Source organism: Protopterus annectens, chromosome 15.part0 (assembly GCF_019279795.1).
Source record: "Protopterus annectens isolate FY-2018-M chromosome 15.part0, PAN1.0, whole genome shotgun sequence".
Lineage (NCBI taxonomy): Eukaryota > Metazoa > Chordata > Ceratodontiformes > Protopteridae > Protopterus > Protopterus annectens.
This window is the reverse complement of record NC_056749.1, coordinates 630533886-630555505: the sequence shown is the minus strand read 5'-3', so window position 1 is coordinate 630555505 and position 21620 is coordinate 630533886. Positions and strand designations below refer to the sequence as shown.

The 21620-nt window shown below is 39.2% G+C and overlaps 1 protein-coding gene across 1 annotated transcript in view; it reads right to left on the bottom strand.

Annotated features, from left to right (window-relative positions):
* Positions 1–21620, bottom strand: part of IL13RA2 (interleukin 13 receptor subunit alpha 2) — an 899966-nt gene that overhangs the window by 848683 nt on the left and 29663 nt on the right. The window contains exon 2 of the mRNA XM_044057461.1: positions 16099–16239. The gene's annotated coding sequence lies outside the window, so the exon portion shown is untranslated. The remainder of the gene's footprint in view (positions 1–16098; positions 16240–21620) is intronic.

The following is a 21620-nucleotide window of genomic DNA, read 5'->3' as shown; positions in this document are numbered from 1 at the left end:
TATATATATATATATATATAAATATATACCGCGGTGGTACAGCGGTAGCGTTGTTACCTCACAACAAGAGGTTCTCCTGTTCGATTCCCGGCTTAGCTTGGGAATGCCTTCTGTGTGGAGCCTGCATGTCCTCCCTGTGGTTGGGTAGGGTTCAAAAGACATCCATGCGTAAATGGTCATGCCTTCGTTGAAGGTTGGGTGTTGAGCTGGCACCGTGGCATTTCATAAAATTCTACTGCCAATCATTAGCGGACCGGAGTTCCCGCAGTGGTGACCCCTTATTGGGAAAAAGACAATCAACAACAACATTTTATATATATTTTTATATATATATATATATATATATATATATATATATATATATATGCGCACACACACAGTTTCTTGCATGAGATCTGGAAATAAACAATATTAACATTATTTTTGTTGCAGACAAAAAAGCAGTCAGATATGGGGTTTACTTATAGCCCCTTTAAATCTGGGAATATCAAGCAACCTGTTAATGGATCCAGATATGAAATAAAGATAGACAAAACACTACAGCTACAACCTTCTTATACATTTTTTACACCTTAAGGTTTGCAAATAGGAAGGTCAAAACTCACCAAGCCATTATCCATTAAAATAATTCCTCCAAGCTTCAAACATGCCACAATCATATCTCTTCCTAAGGTTCCTATACCCTGATATGCAACAAACTAAAAGCAAAAGTACTCCCACTTGCCAAGATCATAGGAAAAATATATGTATAGTTCTACTACCGTAGATCAAAATTACACTATTTCAAAATATGTTAGTAGTGTCCCACTAACGCGTAAGTGCACTTCAATGAAATTATATATATATATATATATATATATTAACCTAGTGGCATATCTTTGACATCTAAGAGGAAAATGAAGTACCTGGCAAAACACATACAGATACAGTAAGTAAAGGCAGACTGCACATAGAAGGCACCCAGCTAGAAATCGAACCAGGCAGCCAAGAGCTGGGAGGTAGCAACACTACTGAGCCACTATGTTACCCTAACTAGATGTTACCCACCTTGAAATATTGTTCCTAAGGAACAAGTTAAATGTCATCATCACCATTTTTGATACAGTCATGTTTGGGGATGTGGAATAGGACAAATCTGTGATTCACACTATCTAGGATGACAGGGAATCTACACAACTTACATTGTATAAAACTGCCTGTGCATACACATGCTGACAGGCCAAATATTCTGGACAGGTGGGTGTTGAGAAGAGCACTTTTGGCCAACATCAAGATATGAAGCAATACTGAATTCATGAACTTTAATTATACCCTGACTCAAGAATGGGATCCTTTCCCATAAAGATATGCAAAAACCTCAACATTTGAAGTAATTAAAATGAGCAAAGATATGTTCAAGCAACTGGAACCTGCAGTAATAATTGGACAATATAAATTCAGTTCCCACCACATTTCTCAAGGTCAACAGCAGCATAAAAACATAGGGATACCAAATCTTTTGGGGGAAGCGTCAAGCCTGATGTGAGGTACCTGTAGTAGTATTTTACAACATTAAATCCGAAGACCTAGGACAGACCCTTGGGAGATTTTTTTTTTTTTGCGGGGGGGAGGGGGGGATTTTTTAAAGCTTTTACTCTCACTACTCTTCCTGAATGTTTCAGTTTACCTGGAGAAACACTTTACCATCAGGCTGACAGAGTCACATGTTTTAAGGTCTGCTAGGATGTCTAGATAAAACCTAAAGTTGACAGCTTTCACTGATATCAACACAAACCTTTCCCTTTAACTTGCTGGTCAGTAAGACAAAATCAATAGAAGTGCTATACTCTTTGTACAAGACATAACATAATTCACACAACATGCTAGTTAGGCTGAAGTAATCTAGGGATGCCACCTTTTCAAATTCCCAAAGTGGGACAATTGTGGTGCAAACATCAGATTTTGCAGCCCAAAACATACCCACGGCCAGTACAAAGGACAAAACTTCACTTTTTTGCCTAAATAAAAGCTTATTCTTGTAGCATTTAAGTTGTTTCAGATACAGAATAACTGTTTTATGCAGCTATTACATAAAATATAGGAAATAATTTTGCCCTAAAATCTCAGGACATCTGCCATTTTTACAATTTTTTTGCAGGACACAACTGCCCAAACAGGGACTGTCCCTCGCAAAGTGGGACAGGTGGTAACCCTAAAGTAATCTACTGAAGAAGAAAATTTCAATTTTTTGCTTAGCAGAGATAGCAAGGTGATAGGTAGCAGCAGGGGGACCTGAAGCTGCTTTAAGGGTGGAGATGAGAGTAGTGGGCTTCCAGAAAGAGTACATGATGCGATTGGTGAAAGAGAATTTAAAAAGTGTGTGGAAGTAATTGATAAGATATCACATGCCTTCAAGAATCTGTGCTGTAGCCCCTCAGCATAACGTTGATGAAAAGAGAAGACAGTCTGAAGTCTAGCAGCACTCAAGAGATCAGACTGGAATATTTTTGGATATGTTGGAGAGGAAGACAGAGTTTAAGCAATGAACAAGGGTATCTACTCAACTGGAGACAATGTTAGCAATAAATGCAGGATCACTGCGGAATCAAAAATCAAACTAAAGATTTAAGCCTGGACAGAGTGTAATATATAGCCCATCTTACTAGCTGTGTCAGCTAATACAGGTTGAGTGCGTGTGGTAATACCCTTCACCTACAGTGAAGTGCAAGCCCTGTGTTGTAGCTAATGCAAAAGGTTGCAGTAACAAAACTAGCCATTCCACTACTATGTATACTTCTTTTTCATCCAGATCCAGGAGGTCAAGAGCAGGCATAATAACTGCATTAGAAATAACTGAGTGGATGTGTACCAAGATGGAAGTCAGAGCATCGAGGAATAGGTCGCAGCTAGGAAAAATGGACTGTCCCTTGGGAATACTGATGCACTGAGAGTGTAAAGTAGATGGGACTGCTTCCCCAGGTGCCAGAGGTGCCAGGCTGCAGCAGATACCAGTGATTTTCTTCCACTCCCCCCCACCCCCATTCGACTAGGAAGCTCAAGGCATGGTTAAAATATGTTCTTTTTTTGAAGAATTAATGTGACTCATTTATCATGGATATTTGTTAAAAAAGCTACAATACATTCATAACCTTTTAGTGTGGAACAAAAAGTAACAGAATGAAAAACGTTCCTCATGCAGATGAGCAGTACGGTGGGCTCTCTGTCTTTGGCAAGCTATGCAAATGGCAGTTAGCACTAGATTAGGTGTTTATGCCCCACCAATAGCAAATAGTCAGTTTTATACATTTTTATGCAGGTTCTCATTCAGGGTAAGCCTGAGACTGCAGCATCTCTATGTGGCCCTGCTTCTTCGCTGTGATTGCTGGTGTGACTATCAGAGTTGAAATGTTTAAGAAGCTGCATTGCACTGTATTTTGCTTCTACATGTGTTGCACTTTGACTGTATTTCACACCAACTGCTGTTTTTACTTAATTTAAGAAAATACCTGTTTCTGCTGTTTTATTCTGTTGCTATTATTAATTCATGAAAACTGTGCTGCTTTTTACACCGTTGTTTAATTAAAAAAAATATCCTGCTTTTCTTCTTTTGTTCCACTGCACTTCTGTTGGCCATAGTATGGACTGGATTCAGACTGGTTGAATTCAGTTCTGTTTGTAGACTAAACATTAAAAATCAGCATATCTTTTTTTTTTTGGAAAAGCCACCAGTACCCTCCTGGCAGGAGCGTACAGTAGGACTGTCTAATTGAAGGTTACTGGTTCAGGGCTCAGTTTGGATATTTTATTGGTGCAGGGCTCAGTTTGAGTTTTTTCGTTGGTTTCTTTGTATTAGCTGCTTTGATCTCGCATGCATGCAGTGCACCTCACTGCAGAGGGGGTGACTCTTGGCAGTTAGAGACACAAAAGTGCCAGTAGAAATATTTCCCCTTAGAAGTGGCCACTGTCTAGCTCAGCAGTTCAAGGATAGCTCTCAGCTGTTCAGTGAACCACCCAGCAGAGATTTTACCTCTTACCTATCATCAGACCCTACAGATCCCCTCTTTTATAGTACTTCTAGTGTACACCCCATAGGTTAGTCACCCTAAAACAGCTCCCTGTCTGACACCTTCATCTTTTTTCTCCTTATCTGCTGAGACACCAGTTTCAAACCTTGCATTATGGACTGTCAGTTTCCCTCTGTTTCTCCAGCCAGCCTGATGGACATGGGCTTTTTGAGGCAATGTAGGGACTGCTTCATGTACACTGGCAATGCCTTACTCCTAAATCACTAAAGTACAATTTGCGAGACATAATCGTGCACTAAACCTGGAATCACTGCTCTCTCATGCCCAGAACAGCAATACTAAACGTGTTGTCAGCTCACACATCACAATTCCTATTCATAATATGCATCCAACACATAAACCTTCATATGGAGAGGTATTCTCCAGAAACCTACCCAAACACCAAAGACTATGCTATACCCAACCACAACACCCAAAGCAGCCAATAAAAACACTAGTACCTGTGTCTCACCAAATAAGCCTTGCAGGCAATGCACAGCTATTCCAAATGGTTTACTCACATGTGACCCTATAGCGAGACATACAGAAGCCCCACTCACCAGACTGAACAAGGAGGAGGTTACAGTCAACTACTTGTCTGGTGCAAGGATTCATCAGATCACACATGCACTCAGGTCTCTCAACACGTACATCATAGTTAATGTTGGTGTGAATGACTTGAAACATATTTCTCTGGACTATATGAAGAGAGACATGACTGAGCTCTCTGAATGTGTCCCAGGCAGGCATGTCCCTAGCTTTGAGCAGCATTTTACTCTCACCTAGGATGATACCACAATATAAGCAGAAAATGACTGAATTCAATAGTTGCCTTAGTGTCTAGTATCATTCTAAGGAGATCCAGTTCCTGTCAGCCTGGGATGACATGGTGGATAGACTATGCTGCCTTGCCAGAGAGGGTCTTCACATGGCAGCTCTAGGCTTTCGGTTGCCGGCTGAGGCACTTACCTCCCCATAATGCCTTTTTTTAGGCAAGGTCACAACAAAATTCCCAATGTGAAAATATCAAACACAAAGAAACTAAAGGTCATGCAGCTAAATGACAAGAGTTTAAATCAGAAACGGCACTCTCTGGAAGCACTCCTCTCCCTGGAAGATGTTGACATCTGTGCAGTCACAGAAACCTGGCTCAGGGCCACAGAAATTACCCTTAGCCTTGCAAGGCTACAATGCCTTCCACACTTTAAGACTGCAAATTGAAGGTGTGAGAACGAAAGGAGGTGGATCTATCTTCATTAAAGATAATTACACCTCTAGACTGGTTAAACAAGAAAACTCTATGGAGCTACTCAAGTCCAAATTACCATAGGCAAGACCCCACTTCAGGTCATTGTCAGTTACACTCCCCTTCCATAAACCAAGATGCCAACACAGCTTATTTAGACCTACTTGGGACAATTAAGGTATAACTTTAACACCCTAGTCATGGGTGACCAACTACCCTTCCATTAATTGGGAAACTATGAGCCCAAATTTACTTGCAGAAATGTTCCTAGATTTTGTTAAACTCAAATGTCCTGAAACAAATAGTGCACCACCCCACAAGGGACTCCAGTATTCTAGACCTGGTCCTCACCAATATGACTGACAGATGCAATGTCTCAAGTGTAGGATCCACACTGGTTAAATCTGACCATGAAATCAGCCATTTTTGAAGTAGCAATAGGTTCATACTAGGCTATCTGCCCTAGGGCATTTATAAGCCTAGCCAGAATGTGTTTGGCTTTCGCCACCCATTTTAAATTTATTTTGCTATGCCCTTTTTCGAGGTTAGTATACTGTGCCTCTGTCTAACAGTGACACAGAAGTGATACCCGGGGTAAACCTACGATCTCCCATCCACTCATCAAGATTCCTCTTGAAGAGAGTCAATGAGGGACTCTGCCTAACCTGGACTGGGATTTTATTCCAGAGTGAAGGGAGCCTCTGGGTTATGAATCTGTCCCTCCAGCATGTCCTATTTATTTCAGTGCTGAGGTTCAAGTCTCTCGAGCGCGTAGCTCGATGGGATTTGGATTTTATGAGGTGTCGCATGTCCATTAATTCCGGGTTGGACATGGCTTTATACGTCAGGCACAGATCGCCTCTGAACAGGCGGTATGCCACTGAGCAGAGCTGGAGTTTCTTTAACCGGGCAGCATATGGCATCTGAGCCCTTTGATCCTCTTGGTGAGGTACTTTTGGGGTCTTTCCAGTTGCTGCAGGTGTCTGGTAAGGTACATCCCAAAAGGGGCATTGTACTCAATTATGGGCCTGATGAGGGATGAGTAAAGAGGCACGATGACCTCCCCTGATCTAGATGTGAATCCCTTCATGATTAGGTGGACTATATAAAATGTTTTTCTAACCACTTTGGCCACGTGGTTGTCAAATGAGAGATTGCTATCAACTTGGGTCCCCAGGTCCCGAATTACTTCTTCTGTACTTAATGGATTACCACCTATGTGGTAATTTGTGGGCACTTTGTTTTTGCCAAAGGGGATGACTATACACTTTTTGGCATTTAGCTTGAGGCCATGGCTCTGGCACCAGTTATCTGTTTCTATAAGGACCTTTTGGAGGATGCTTGTGTCAGCTGGAGTGTCGATTATGGCGCCCAGTTTGCAGTCATCTGCGAACTTGGTCAGCCACAGTCCTTCCGTGTTGGCCTGTACCTCCAAGAAATATAGCACCAGAACTCCCCAAAGGACAAGTCAGGCTAAAAATAACTTCACCAAAGCTAACTATACCTTCCTAAAGGAAGCTATAAGCAACTTCCAAGCTCCAGTTTCCCCAGATGGCAATGACGGCTATGCCAAGGTGACCTACACAAATGTATAGACACAGCCATGCTGGATAGAATTAAAGCAAGCTCCTCAAGAAAAAAACAAACCATCCTGGTGGACATCTAGCATTAATAAATTATACAATAAGAGAAAGAAGCTGCTGTCTAAAAATACAAAAGTGAGATCCCAGAACTGGAAGAGTACCTTCCTCAGCCTAAACAATCAAATAAGACTCATAAAATCTTCAAAGGGCAACTATGAGAAAAATTTAGCAACCATAGCCAAGGATAACCATAAGGCTTTCTTCAGCTACGTCTGCAACCTAAAAGGTAGGACTCGGATGTATGCTGAACTAATTGTGGATGGCATCACACAAACTGACCTTACAGAAATTCAAACCTGGTAGCAGACAAGTTTGATGAAAATTACCCCCCCCACCCCCCCACCCCAAGTGTACCACAAACCATGTCTTCATCATCTCCTCCTTCCTGCATCTCAAAAGAGCAAGTCATCAATGCTCTCTCCAAGGCTAAGAACACAGCCTTCATGGGACCAGATGGCATTCCGGGATGCATTAATGTTTTAAAACAAGAGCTAGCTACTCCATTAGGCACTATATTCAGTACTGGCTTTGTCCCCAATGAATAGAAAACACCAACTGTTATCCCCCTCCACAAGGGCGGCTTGGCAACAGACCTGGGCAACGATAGATAAGTTTAACCAGCCTCATCTATAAGCAATGGAACAGATCATCGTGGACCTCATAAATAAGGATATAGGTGACATCCAAACCCTAGAGCCATTCCAGTTCAGTTTTGTCAAGGGCAGGTCATGCCTGCTAAACCTGGCGGACGTCTTCAAGAATGTTACCAGAGCCATAGAGGAGGGCAAAACCATGCACACAGCCTATCTTGGCTTGGCCAAGACCTTTGACACTATCCCACATTCAGGTATCATTGACAAACTAACCCAGTTGAATATCAACCCCTATGTTGTCAGGTAGGTTGCAAACTGGCTCACAAATCAACAACACTCAGTTAAAGTGGGAGATTTTACCTCTACAGGCAGACCTGTCACCAGTGGGATCCCACAAGGCTCAGTGCTGGACCCCCTCTGACATATACTTCTCAGAAGTCCAGGACAAAATGGAGCTATGGCTAACCAAGTTTGTGGATTACTGAAAATTAGGCACTATCACTGAATCCCCTAACAATGTCAATGTACTTCAAAAGAGGCTTATACAGACCAGTGATTGGTGCCAAAGCCATGGTCTTAAACTAAATGCTAAAAAATGCATCATCATGCCTTTCAGTAAAAACAATATCCCTTCTGATTATAAAATAAAGAATACCCAAAGTACCCCAAGTACCAATTCAGTAGTGAGATATCAGGGAACATAAGTTGACTGTAACCTCAACTTCGACCTCCATGTGTCTACTGTGGTGAGGAAAGCTTTCTACGTCACTCACCTGATTAGCAAAGACATCACCTCAGCAGCAAAAGAGGTTATAACTCCCTTGTACTCATCCCTCATCAGGCCTATTATTGAATATAATGCTCTCTTTAGTATTTACCCTACCAGACACCTGCAGCAACTTGAGACCTCACAGATTTCCAACTAAAAAAATTCAGGGTCTCCAGCACATGTCTTATATGGACAGACTGAAGTCACTGTCACTGTACTCAGTAGCATATAGACTACTTAGAGGCAACTTATGTCTGGTTTACAGGGCTATCTCAGACCCAAATCTAATGGAAAAGCTGTACATCTGTAAGTCTAATGAGACCAGAGTCACCTATTCCACGGACCTCAGTCTAGCTTGTGATATAAACAGGACCTGCTGGAGAGACAGATACATCTCTTAGAGGTTGCCACTCCTCAGGAATAGGCTTCCAATTCATATCAAGCAGAGCACCTCCATGACCCTGTTTAAGCGAAAAGAAACCATAAATTTCTCCAGGGGATTGCCCCAGCTTAGTAAAATAAAAATAAAAACAAAAATAAACTCCACCAAACCTGTACAGAATGGTAACACTAGACAAACTTTAACAGAAAAAGACTAAGCGCTTTCACTCTGTAGCTCCCATGGCTTCAGAGTAACTGTTAAAATTCAAATGCAAGCTTAAGTAAACTTCTTAATTAAAGTAATGAATATAAATTAAGGGCATTGGAGATCTGAAAATATTTAAGGTCTGTTTATTCTGGTTCCTTGGTTCCCTAAATACAATAAATATATAAAGTACAATGTAGGTATTATGTAGTGTAACCAGTGTGTATTTTATATTTAACATTTTTATCCAACATTTTTTAAAATCAGCATTTTTAAATAAGTTATACAATATATTTATTTTATTAGCACAAGCATTTTAAAACAATTTGCTATAAGTGAATTAATATACATCTATATGTATATTTAAAGGTGATTTCTATTAAACACAGCACTTTGCTCATTCTGATGTACTGTCTTTTTAAAAAAAAGTATTCATTTACTTCTCTATTGCATTGACCATGTGACTGTTAAGAAGTTTACTTAAGCTTACATTTGAATTTTAACAGTTACTCTGATAAAGCCCTGGGAGCTACAGGGTGAAAGCGCTTAGTCTTTTTCTGTTAATAAAGTTTGTCTAGTGTTACCGTTCTGTACAGGTTTGGTGGAGTTTTTCATTTTTATTTTAATAGTTGAGTTTCTGCTCTTTTGGGTGATTGCCCCGGCTTCTCTCCTAGACATGGGTAGTCCTTGCTAGTAAAACCTTGGGCATACATGACATCTCTCATCTAGTATTATATTGGGATTTAACGGCCAGGCTTGTAAAGATCCTCAGGTCAATAGCCTAGTAGCATCCTATTAACCTATGAAACTATGGAGAAGCCCCATAGTTAGTTACTTCCACTCTGTTGCAAACAGTGCATTGCATATGCACGTGTGTGGGTATGTGTATATATTAACTTCATGTATCAGTGTGCACAAGGACCACCAGATGCATATGTACTGGTCCACAGGAAATGGACCACCAACTATTATCCAGGAGACTGGGGGTTGATTAGAGGCCCTAAAAATGGAGGAGTCAAACAGCCCAGGATAGGAATAAAGGGGTGTAGCCTGCTCAACTCTTACAGGTGGGGATAGCATGGGTGAGAGTACTCTGTGAGCATAAAAGGTGATGCAATTTCTCTTATGGGGTCTGAGGGGGCAAGGCTACTTGCTGGTAATTCCTCTAAAGGAAGTGAGGGGCAGCCAGTACATATGGCCCTTTGCACACCCCCTTCACTCACAAACCAGGTATCCATACAGGGTAGGGCTTGCAATTAAAAGTTCAACCATCCCTGATGGCTACTTAAATGGCCATTCCAGATTAACCCTTGGCCCAAAGATGGAGAATGAATGGGTTTATGGGGAGTTGATCATCAGGCAGTCAGGACAGACATCTGCAAAACAAGAAAAAGGTGACAAGTAATGCAAGCTTACTTTAGATTAACGTTTACAGTTTCCACCAAATACCATAGACTTTCTGGCACACTGGGCTGCAGAGGTGCTAGGGGATGGGGGGGGGGGGCTGGGGAGCAGTCATGAAGCTCAAATTGCACCAGACACCCTTGTACAGATCTGTTGCAGTGTAAATGCGGCATTCATTTGGCAAACTTTACTTTAAAATACCACTGCAAGTGTGTGTGTGTGTGTGTGTGTGTGTGTGTCTCTGGGCCAGCATTTACTTTGTTACACTCGTAATACAATAAGGTTGATGCCAACTACCAAAGCTCCAGTGTGTTTATTTTCTGCATGCATTCTTTGTGTGTGATTGTGTTTTCTATCAATTTTGCAGCTATGCCATAGGTTTATATGTTCATATGTGTTTGCTAGGCTAACAACCACAAGGGCATTTTCAAGCCTAGCCATGCATCCCAAATCTCTGACAAGTCCTGATACTCTTGAAAAGTGTAAGCAGGGGTTTGGGAGATGAAATATTTACAAACAGGAGCCTGGGAGATTAACCACTTACAGGTTGCCTGTATCCATTAGAGACATAGCTGCCAAGCCAGGGATGAATCTCCTGTTTCCCATCCAATTCTCCAAGTTGCACTTGAATTGGGTTAGGAATGAACTCTGCTTCACATGGATGGAGAGTCTATTCCATAGATGGGGTAGTCTCTGGGATACATACCTGTTTATATCACTGGCAAGATTTAAGTCTTTAGAATGGATAATTTTGGTGCTGTTTGTTTTTTGGATATGCATGAGGTCCATCAGAGTGGGGTCTGACAATGCCCTGCATGCCAGGCATAGATCTACCCTCAAAAGCCTGTAGGAGACAGAATACAGGGATAGGGCCTTGAGGCCATCTGCATAGGACATTTTACTTATTTCCTGTATTCTTTTAGTGAGGAACCTCTGTGGACGTTCCAATTGTTGGATATGCCTGTTAAGTACATAGCAAAGCGGGCATTGTACTTAACGGTAGGTCTGATGAAGGCAGAATACAGAGGAACAATGGACTTCCTTGGACTTAGATGCCATACCTTTGTTTATAAGTTGTGCAACATAGAATGATTTCCTCACTACTGTAGACATGTGATGGTTAAAGGCTAGATTAATATGTGTGTCCCTAAGTCCCTGACTTCTGGGTCAGCTCTAAGGGGTGTGTTAATACAATAGTTACCAAAGGTAAATGACTTCCCAAAGGATACTATTATGCATTTCTTGGCATTTAGTTCTAGTCCATGGCTCTGACACCAGTTGTATGTCTGTGTCAGCCCCTCCTAGAGAACATTTGTCAATGACAGCTCCTAATTTGCAACCATCTGCAAATTTAGTCAGCCAGAGACCACTGTCATCATGACAGTGATGCTTATTCCATTTTTTTGTGTTTTACATTTTGTTGACTGCGTTTTTCCTAATAGTCATGTTGCCTATTTTCACGGGAGACCCAAAGTGGTACTTAACTAGGGAAAATTTGGCCATGGCACCAAGAAAATTTCTCTACTCTTTTCAGGTCACAGTGGCTGATGGAAAAACAGGAACAGCTAAGGGTGAGGATAGATTGCCGAGAGACTCTATGGTTCTGATTAATAAAGTCTGGATGACTGTATAATAGCAAATATTCACAGGGAATATATGGAGAAATGTAATTAAGGGGAACTTTGTTAATTTCCCATCAGTACTGGGTGATGTTGCAGAGCTTGTCAATGGAATAGGTGGCTGTAAGCTTAGTAATCGATTTAGTGTATTATTAACTTTTTGAAGAACTTTGCTACAGGTCAAACACTGCAAGTTCATTTTTTTCCTCAACTTTAGATTGAGTGTCAGTCCCTGGACTGTCCTCCATGACCAGACTACAATTTTGCTGTTAGTAAATGGGGTGTCAGTAGTGAGAGTATAATGACACACAGAATAATCTGCATGGAATTTATTTTAAGGGGCAAGATGATTTTAGTTATTTATATATTTACTTGTGTTTATTAACTAGACATGTGAGCTGATCCAAAAACCCTTTTAAAGTCAAAGAAAAAAAGAAGCCATGTGCAACTGTTTCAGGGACAATGGTGGAGTACAACAGAACAATAAACCTTAGCATAACCTTCTTCAATAACTTGCCTACTATATAAAAAGCACACACCAACCACAAACTGATATAAAAAGCCAGATAGAAGCCAGTAAGATCCACAACCGATTTATTGATTGAGAGCTTTCGTCTCACGATAGAAATTTCATCAGAATACCATTGTAACAAAACCTCATCTTTTATACATGGTCTTAAATCACATAAAATGGCATCACTTCCTATATACAAAAAGTGAATTCATACATAAATACAAATAACTACTTAAAATTACTACATGACATCATCCTGTATAAAACACTTGCATATAAAATTCTGCTTTAAGTTTTAAAATAGAACTAATAGAAATTCCACTGAGACAGAGGCGTTGGTTCTCATTTGTCATCTGAGCTCCTTCAGTTCTAGATATTCATTCAGGGGTCCCCCCTTCACCTAAAGTGACTTGCTCAATGACAGTGAACCTGAGACTGTGTCCTGGACGCAAGCCAATATGTGCAGCTAGGGCATTTTTTGTTTCATTCCTACCAATGTCATAATAATGGTGGTAGATTCTAGTTCTCAGTGCATTGATGTTTTTTCCTATGTAAAAACATGGACACAGGGAGCACTTGTCTAGATATACAACTCCCTTACTGCTGCACGTGAACTTGTATATAACACCATACTTGGGTATATATACCTCCTTGCCTTCCAGGATATATTTGCATTGCATGCAAAATCCACATTTTACCATGCCCCCCGTCCTTGCATTCATCTTTCTATAGGTTTCCATCATATTTTTATGCTGGTGTCTTTTTTATATAGACAATTTTGGGGAATGTTCCTACCAAGTCAAAGTGTTCTGGGTTCACACTGAATATGTGCCAGTTGTGTGTTAAAATCCATTTAATATTGTAAAACTGGTTGTTAAATTTAAATACCTGATTTACTGAAGTGTTCCCTTCATTGTGTACAACCACTTCTTCACTACTCTATGCTTTCCCTAGCAGAGAAATAAAATGTCCATTCTCTCTCTTTGCTGTAACTTCCTTCAGTATCCCATCCACAAATGTTTCTGGGTATCCTCTCTTTGTCAGCATGTTTAATATATTCAACTGATGTACAAATTCATCCTGTTCTGATACCATTCTTGCTATCCTAACCCTTTGCCCTTTTACTATGGATTTTTTCTGTGACAGTGGATGGCAACTATCGAAGTGCAGGAGGGTGTTGGAATATGTGGGTTTTCTGAAAATATTGGATATAAATTGTTTGATGTTCCTGTTTTTTTGTAGTGTGATATCCAAATAATGGGCTGTATCCCATGCAATAGTACTCGTGAATTCCAGAAATTCGGTGTTCTGCTCTATAAATTTCAGGAAATTATGCAATTTCCCCTCACTTCCTTTCCAGAAAACAATGATGTCGTCCAAGAAACGACCATAAAATATCCAATAATCAGTAAATATACTTTAAAACACAATTTCCTTCTCCCAAAATGCCAAGACAATATTGGCGAATATGGGGGCACAAGCTGCCCCCATTGCTACCCCCCTGCACTGTCGAAAAAGTTGTCCTTCAAAAATAATAATGTTCGCATCTAAGACCAACTCCATCAAAGTCCTAATGGTGAGAATGCGTCCATGGCTAATATTAAAATCTTGGCACAGGAAGCTATAAAACCACTCAATGCCCATGTTGGGTGGAATCGCTGAAAATAAATCTCTTATATCAATGGTGGCGAAGATTAAATCACAGTATTTGTCGTTGGTTATTTTACCTAAGCAGTCCCAGGAATCCTTTAAAATCCATGGGCAGTCTGAGTACATTTAGCCAACTATCAATAAACCTAGCTATAGGATATGTTTTTGAAGCTCTTGCATCCACTATAGGTCTAAGAGGGGAGGTCCCGAAGGTCCTTGTGGATCTTTGGGACACCAAACATTGCGGGTATTTTTGGATGCTTTACCACCATATATGAATGTTCCTCAGGTGTAATCTCATGGTTCAGTACTAACTCTTCCAAAGTCAAATACTTTCCTATAGGAGATGTTTTTCTCATTAACACTTATTTCATCATAGGTATCAGTATACAGTATGGTTAGCATGTTATTTACATAGCTATTTTGGTTCATGATGACTAGGCCCCCTCCATTAGTGGGCTTCATTGCCCTGATGTCAGCGTTACCACAAATGTCTTTTAACATATCCATTTCTTCCTTTGTGATGTTCATCTCCTCTCTACCATTTCTCTTAACATTCATCATGTTCCTAATATCCTTCTCACACATTTTTTCAAATATTTGAACAGTGGGGTGTAATGGGGGGTTAAATACACTTGTTTTCTTACATATATTCTTTCCTTCTTTTATCACTTTTGTGCCTTTAAAATAAAAATCCAAGTTAAACTTTCTAGTGTAAAGCTTTAAATCAATAAGAGCTTCATATAAAGTGGCATTTTTGTTAGGCACAAAGGACAGACCTTTTTCAAACATCTGCCAGTTGCTCACTTATATCTACGTTACTGTAATTGTATATATTTTAAAGTCACAGTTTTTCTTACAAATAATCTTATAGGGTATCACTTCATCTATCTGTTCCTTTTCCGTGTGTAATTCATTCTCGAACCCCCCCAAGCCCTCTTGTTGCTGTTGTACTGGTTCTGGTTGTTTGGGTAATACCCCTCTCCCCCCTCCTCTGGTTCCTCAGTCACTCTGACCTCCTCGGGGGGTATTCTAAAGGGTCTGGTGTATAAGCAACATCTTGTATTTCTACTTCCTGGGTTCAAATACCTCCTGGCTAGTACTTGTAACATCTCTCCCATTTCTTATATGTCCTAAAGGGGGTAAAGGGATACTTCCCTTCATCCCTTGCCAGTTTACGGTTCTTACGATCTTTAATATCATTCACAGTGCAATCAATTCTGTTAAACATTTTAAAATAATCAAGTGTTTTGGATTCAAACAATAAATCTTTGTGTATGTTATTGTCAACAATTTTAATCTGCTCGACTAACTCGGCCATTTTTCTGATATTGCCCATGAGTAAACAGTTGAGCATTCTTAAACAGTTCTATAAGTTCTTTATGTAAAAGAGAATCCCTTACCAGTCCTGAGGGGAATTTCCACATCCTGAGCCCCTTTGGAACTCGCTCTGTCCGAGTGCATTCCCCTAAATATGTGTTTTCAACCTGCAACTTGCGGTACCTTAAAGTAAGGTCTTCCAAAATACTAAGCTGTTCAGCCATTGTCATGTTGGTTTCCTTGTTCACTGCTGTTTAAACTAAACGGCCATTCTTTCTCATTTTCCAGCCACTGCAAAAGGGAAGTCCTGCCATTGTAAGAGGTGCCGCCCCTTTCAGCGCCTCCATATGTAGTGCTATGCACCTACTGTAAATGGTACATACAAATCAGTGCTGTTCTAATGTACACTGTGTATAAACGTGTGTTTATTCTCCTATTAAGATAACCATCTCATTACACTGAAGACAATGTATCACAGTCTTTATATTTTCTATTATGATTGTTACATTGTTATTTTATTATATCCAGCTTTAGTTATTTTATTATATCCAGCTTTATATGCTTCCCTCTGCCAGGACCAGTACACTTACCAGGTTAACAAATAGTAAGTACAGAAATAAAGTCAAAATCCACTCCAAAGGCAAAGGCAGTATACATCAGAGCATGCAAAAACAGCTGTAATACAGACAGCAGTATACAACATACACTTACTGAAAGTAAATATAGCATCAATGAGTGAAACTACGACTAATATGAAAGTATCTTCACAGTATTTATAAGGGTGTTGATTTTTGTTTCTTTGCATTTGCTGACTGGGTCGATGAACTGGTTCACTCTCTCTTCAGTCAAGACCTGCACCAAAACACAAAGACAATATACAATACTCCCGCAGTAAAGCAGCTTAAATGCATACAATGCAAGACTTGTTACAAAATTAGTATTAATAAATTAATTTTAAATTACTGAATTAACTAGTCTTGTGTGGATAAATGTCAAGAATTTCCAAGATCTAAAAATGAATAAAAAATTTATACTGAAGAAGAAATAGTATATGGACTATTTTAGCACTAGGTGCGAGACATTTATACCTCTTGACAAATGTTTTGTTAACATTAATAAGTGCAATGCAAAACTCTTTACAAACACCACAATGGAAGCACAGAAGGGTTGTCTGGTGTTCTGATGGGTACTTAGTCATGTATCAGACATATAAAACTCGTACAGTGCTGCACACCTGCTAAAGTCATGTCATTAAATGTACAATTCAGGGGAAGAACACTATTGTCCACTGTGTAATAGCTCCTTTCTAACCTGCATGCTTTCAGTAAGCACATACACCTGGGTCAAAACTAACTTTTTTAAAGAGGGAAGTCCCTTGTACCCCCTGATACCGCATCTTCTAATATTAAATCCAAGATCACCTAATGTCAGGGCATACTTGGTTTTGTAGTGAAACCAAATCTGCCCTTTTTGCTGATATTGTACAATCACAGAGTTAGAATATTTAAGTGGGGTAAATAAGGGAACAAAAAGCCCCCCCTACCTTTTCTTACTGTGTGCTAACCCTAACCCTGTATCTCACCCATGAAAAACCCTTTCCATAACACTAGCACTACTTAGACACTCAGACACAAATCACATACAAAACAGGTTTGACACTAAGCACACATCCTTCCCTAGGCCTTACACTAACCCTACCCTGCAAACACTCCTGCACAAATATTTCAATTCACTGATGCAGAAACGTTTGGTATTAGAGTCCAAAACAACCACTTATATTCTACAATCAAACTTTCACCTTTCTGCATCCACAATACTCCAGCACAACTCCACTCCAACAAACTTCTTTTGACAAATTACCAAACACTATACTCATACATACACTTGATCCATGATCTCAAATTCCCATTCACACATTGCACACTTTGACATTTTTAAATTGACTAACCTACATTTCAGCAATACATCTGACCAGCCACTACCGCTCCACATGATACATGCACATCCCATCCCACCCCCCACTCACACGTTTACATTATTTTGACTTCTACGTCCATATGTTGAAAGTGAAAAATAAAGCGCTATCTTGATAGTTTACTAACAGAAGACAATAATAATAATAATAATAATAATAATAGGGTGGCACACTGGCCAACATCGTTGCCTCACAGCAAGTGGTTCGATTCTTGTCCGATTCTTGTCTGTGATGTCTTCTGTGCAGAGTCTACATGTCCTCCCTGCATTCGCTTGGGTTTCCTCCAGGTACTCCAGTTTCCTCCCACATTCCAAAGACATGAGTCTAGAGCATTTCTCTTAAGGCCTACACTCAAAATAGGTTCTGTCCTAGTTGGACTTTCCAGGTCAACAAATGTTAAATAAATAAATGACCTACTGGAACTGGCCAACTGTTCAAACTTACCCATGTGCAGCTGTCTTCCTTTCTTCCTGCCTTACTTAACTTCTCCACATTCTAATCTGATATGAATCTATCCATTTACCTGTATACATAATCTTCTCTAACAGGCTGTTCTAGGGCTCCACTAACCTGTCTGCAAATGACACAACTTCTACATTCCAAGTCCCACCTATGTCTGCCCTTTTTGCTGTCTCCTTATTTATTCTGAATACTTCTATTTGACACATCTCAAGAGGCCCTACTATAACACTGATCAATAAAGTAGTACAACTAGGTACTGATGTACTCTTGATAAGATGGATAGCTTCATGGCTTATAAATAGGACATGGCTAGTATTATACAGCAACTGGACAGGCAAAATCCTTGGTTACAGTCAGGGTGTCTCACATGGCTCTATCCTAGGCCCTTACTTGTTTAGTGTGCACCTTTCAGACCTAACTTTTTCATCGGAGGTGTTCTACAGTCTATATTCAGATGACCTGAAATTGGGTAAACTGATTACATGCGCTACAGATAAGGCATGCCTGAAAAATAACTTGACTAAATAGGCCATTTGAGCACAGGAGAATAATATGCTGATAAATACATCAAAAACTAAGCATATGAGATTTGGTAGGCATAAATTGAAAAAAGTGAATATTTAATACAGCACACAGTGAATTAAACTGTAGACTCGTTTAAGCATCTGAGTATATGGGTAGATTCAGCTAGGAGTTTTTCTAATCATATCAACCAATTGGTTAATGATATTTATAGAACTATAGGTTGTATAAAGATTTATAAAGTCTATGAAATCAAAAATAATGAAGTCATTGCTTGTTAGTTACATCTGAGTATATGGGTAGTTTCAGCTAGGAGTTTTTCTAATCATATCAACCAACTGGTTAATGATATTTATAGAACTATAGGTTGTATAAAGATTTATAAAGTCTATGAAATCAAAAATAATGAAGTCATTGCTTGTTAGTTACATTAGACACAAACTTGAGTATGGAATGACAATATGGAAACCCTATAAGAAAACAAGCCTGAGTAAAGTGGAAAGAGTAAAACGGAAATATACCAAGTGTATCCATGGATATGAAAATTTAAAGTTATTATGAAAAACTAAAATATCTGAACTTGTACATTGTCTCTTACAGATATCCAAGAGTTGATTTTATTCAGGTATATAGTGCATTTAGAGACCACTACCTCTGTGAATGTTTGGGGTTATCAAAAAGTACTAGAGAATCATCAGACAACCTATGTAGACGATTCTGTAGGAATGAGAAGTGTACTAATTGGTTCTCTGACAGAGCAGCTGATGCATGGAACAGACTACCAAATTACATTAAAGCAAGTACTAGTTTAGATATTTTAAGAACAGCCTGGATACTTATTATGGGAACAAGTGTTTTGGTATATTGGCAAGCTAGAAGGGCATTAAAGCCCGTGCTTGAAATATTTGTATGTATGTACATATGTGCAGTCACTACCACTGTAATGTCCTTATCAATGTAAAGCCTTCGCTATTAGTCAGTTTTCCAGGTATGACCACAACAGTGTCCTAGTATTGCAGCATTACCTTTAATACCATCAAATGGATGAGTGAAGTCCACATATCCTAAAGTCAGGTATTATTTACTTAACTGTACACCAGGCCAACTTCTAGGCTTTTTAAGGCATAATCAGAACACAGAACAAAAAACTGGTAAATTATATAGTAGCAAGAAGCTCACGTTTCTTACAATGTTCAAGAGAGTTAAAGGTTTCATGCAGGTAACACAACTGTACACATTTATATTTCAATTCTATGGCTATTTATGTTTAGTGGACATCAAAAAATTACTTTATGTAATTAAATGTCAAAACTTTGGTGTTACAGTCTATACATCACAACTGCTGTTTTATTTATTTTATTTTACATTTGCTTACCAGGGTTGTGCACTGATTTGAGATAGTGAAAAAACCCTGAAGCTTAAGTTAAAGCCTTTATATTTCACAGTTTAAAAATTGTTTCTCTACAGTTTGTTTTGTTGTAAATTATACAACTGTTTATACCACTGAGCTAAAGTACAGATCAAATGGTCTAGAAAGATTATTCTACTAAAATAATCCATTCCTGAAATGAAAGTAAATTAACTCTGTTTTTGTCTGCTACTTAACCCATGGTAATTCATGTGAAAAGGTTAATATAGCAAGTTCATATGTTAAATCCTTTGTAGATTAAAACATAACATACGTAGATTAGCACCACATGTTCTATCCAAGCATTATTTAAAAAAATAAATAAAATTTTCTTTACAGACACAGACATCCTATGACACTTCTGAATTAAGCTATCATACTCAGTAAATCATCCAGCCAAATGGCAGGCTTCCCTTCAGTGTCAGAGCCATAAAAATATATTTCTAATGATAAACTGGCCTATATTAAAAATCTGCTACTTTAGTAATGAATCAAATAATTGCATTACTGAATTTATTTTTGTGAAACAGGTTCACAATTGGAATGTAAACATGGACAACTATTTTAGCGACTGAACACAACGGGGATGTTTAGAATGGGATACCAACATACATTCTTAATCTTTTCCGACTGTCCTACTGTCACTCATACCATATGTAAAAGGAGACCTTTAACAAAGACAGCTGCTTTTCTGTAAAACATGCCTAACACGTTTTAGCTGCAAAAGCACCATTATTGCTGAAAGAGCTTCCAGAGTTATTGCAAAGACCAGACAGGGTTATTAGTCTACAGGACACAAAAAGTACATACCGAACACTTAAACCCTTCCTTTCCAAAACTAGCATGTTTGTTTCATCTGCAAAAATCGGAGAAACTTCAAAAGCTTTGGGAAATTACTTTTCTATAGTCAGTTTTGATAATTTCAGTATTACCTTTTAGTACATTTGGCAAAACTCCCATCTGGCTTTCTACACTAGCGATGGGCAAAAATTACAAAGTGACAAAATAGTAAAAGACCCTGGAGCCCTTGCAGAAGATGGCCTTGCAAATAATATCCATATAGTGTTAGCTTAGCATCTATAAACCTTATGTCATTGTCCAGTTGATCCACTATGAGGTTCACAGCTGTGCCAATAAGTTAATCATTCCCCCTCTACACAGCTCTTGTCACTCCACATTTTGAATACTGCACCATGTTCTGTAACCTAGTCGCACATGCCTGATCCAATTGCACAAGGTACAAAGAGGACCAAATGACTTCACGGCTTATCAACCCATGTTCTTCTCTGTATCATAACACCCTTTTACATTTCTATGTCCAACATATATACAGTATTAAAGAGCCCCTTACTGTTAGAAACTTTTGTAAGGAATGCCCCCACAGTGACCTGAACACAAAAGAGCATTTTTCTTCAAAAATAAAAATGAATATCAACCACAGCACAGACTATGACAACTTATCTCAAAGGTTCCTGCAACTGTGTAATAAACTCCCCCATTCAGTTAAACTCAGCCTATCACGCCACCATCTTCAAGAAGAAATCAGATGATAAACTAGCAACCGTACATTCCAATGTGATCCAGGACATCAAGCTCTTCAATGGCCAATCTGACTTCAATTTTCTCACTACACCTACAAACCTTCATAGGAGCCCTCTGATGCAGGAAAAAAAGCTTATTTATTTGAATTTGTTAGCTGGGGTAGAATCCAATCAATACTACCTGGTTCCAGTCTCAGCCCAATACTAAACACAGTAGTACATGAAAGGACTTCTATTTTGCCCAGAGCAAATAAAACTGATGGCAGTAGGTCTATACACCACAATTACAGATTTATTTTATTTACATTTGTTTACCAGTCAGTCG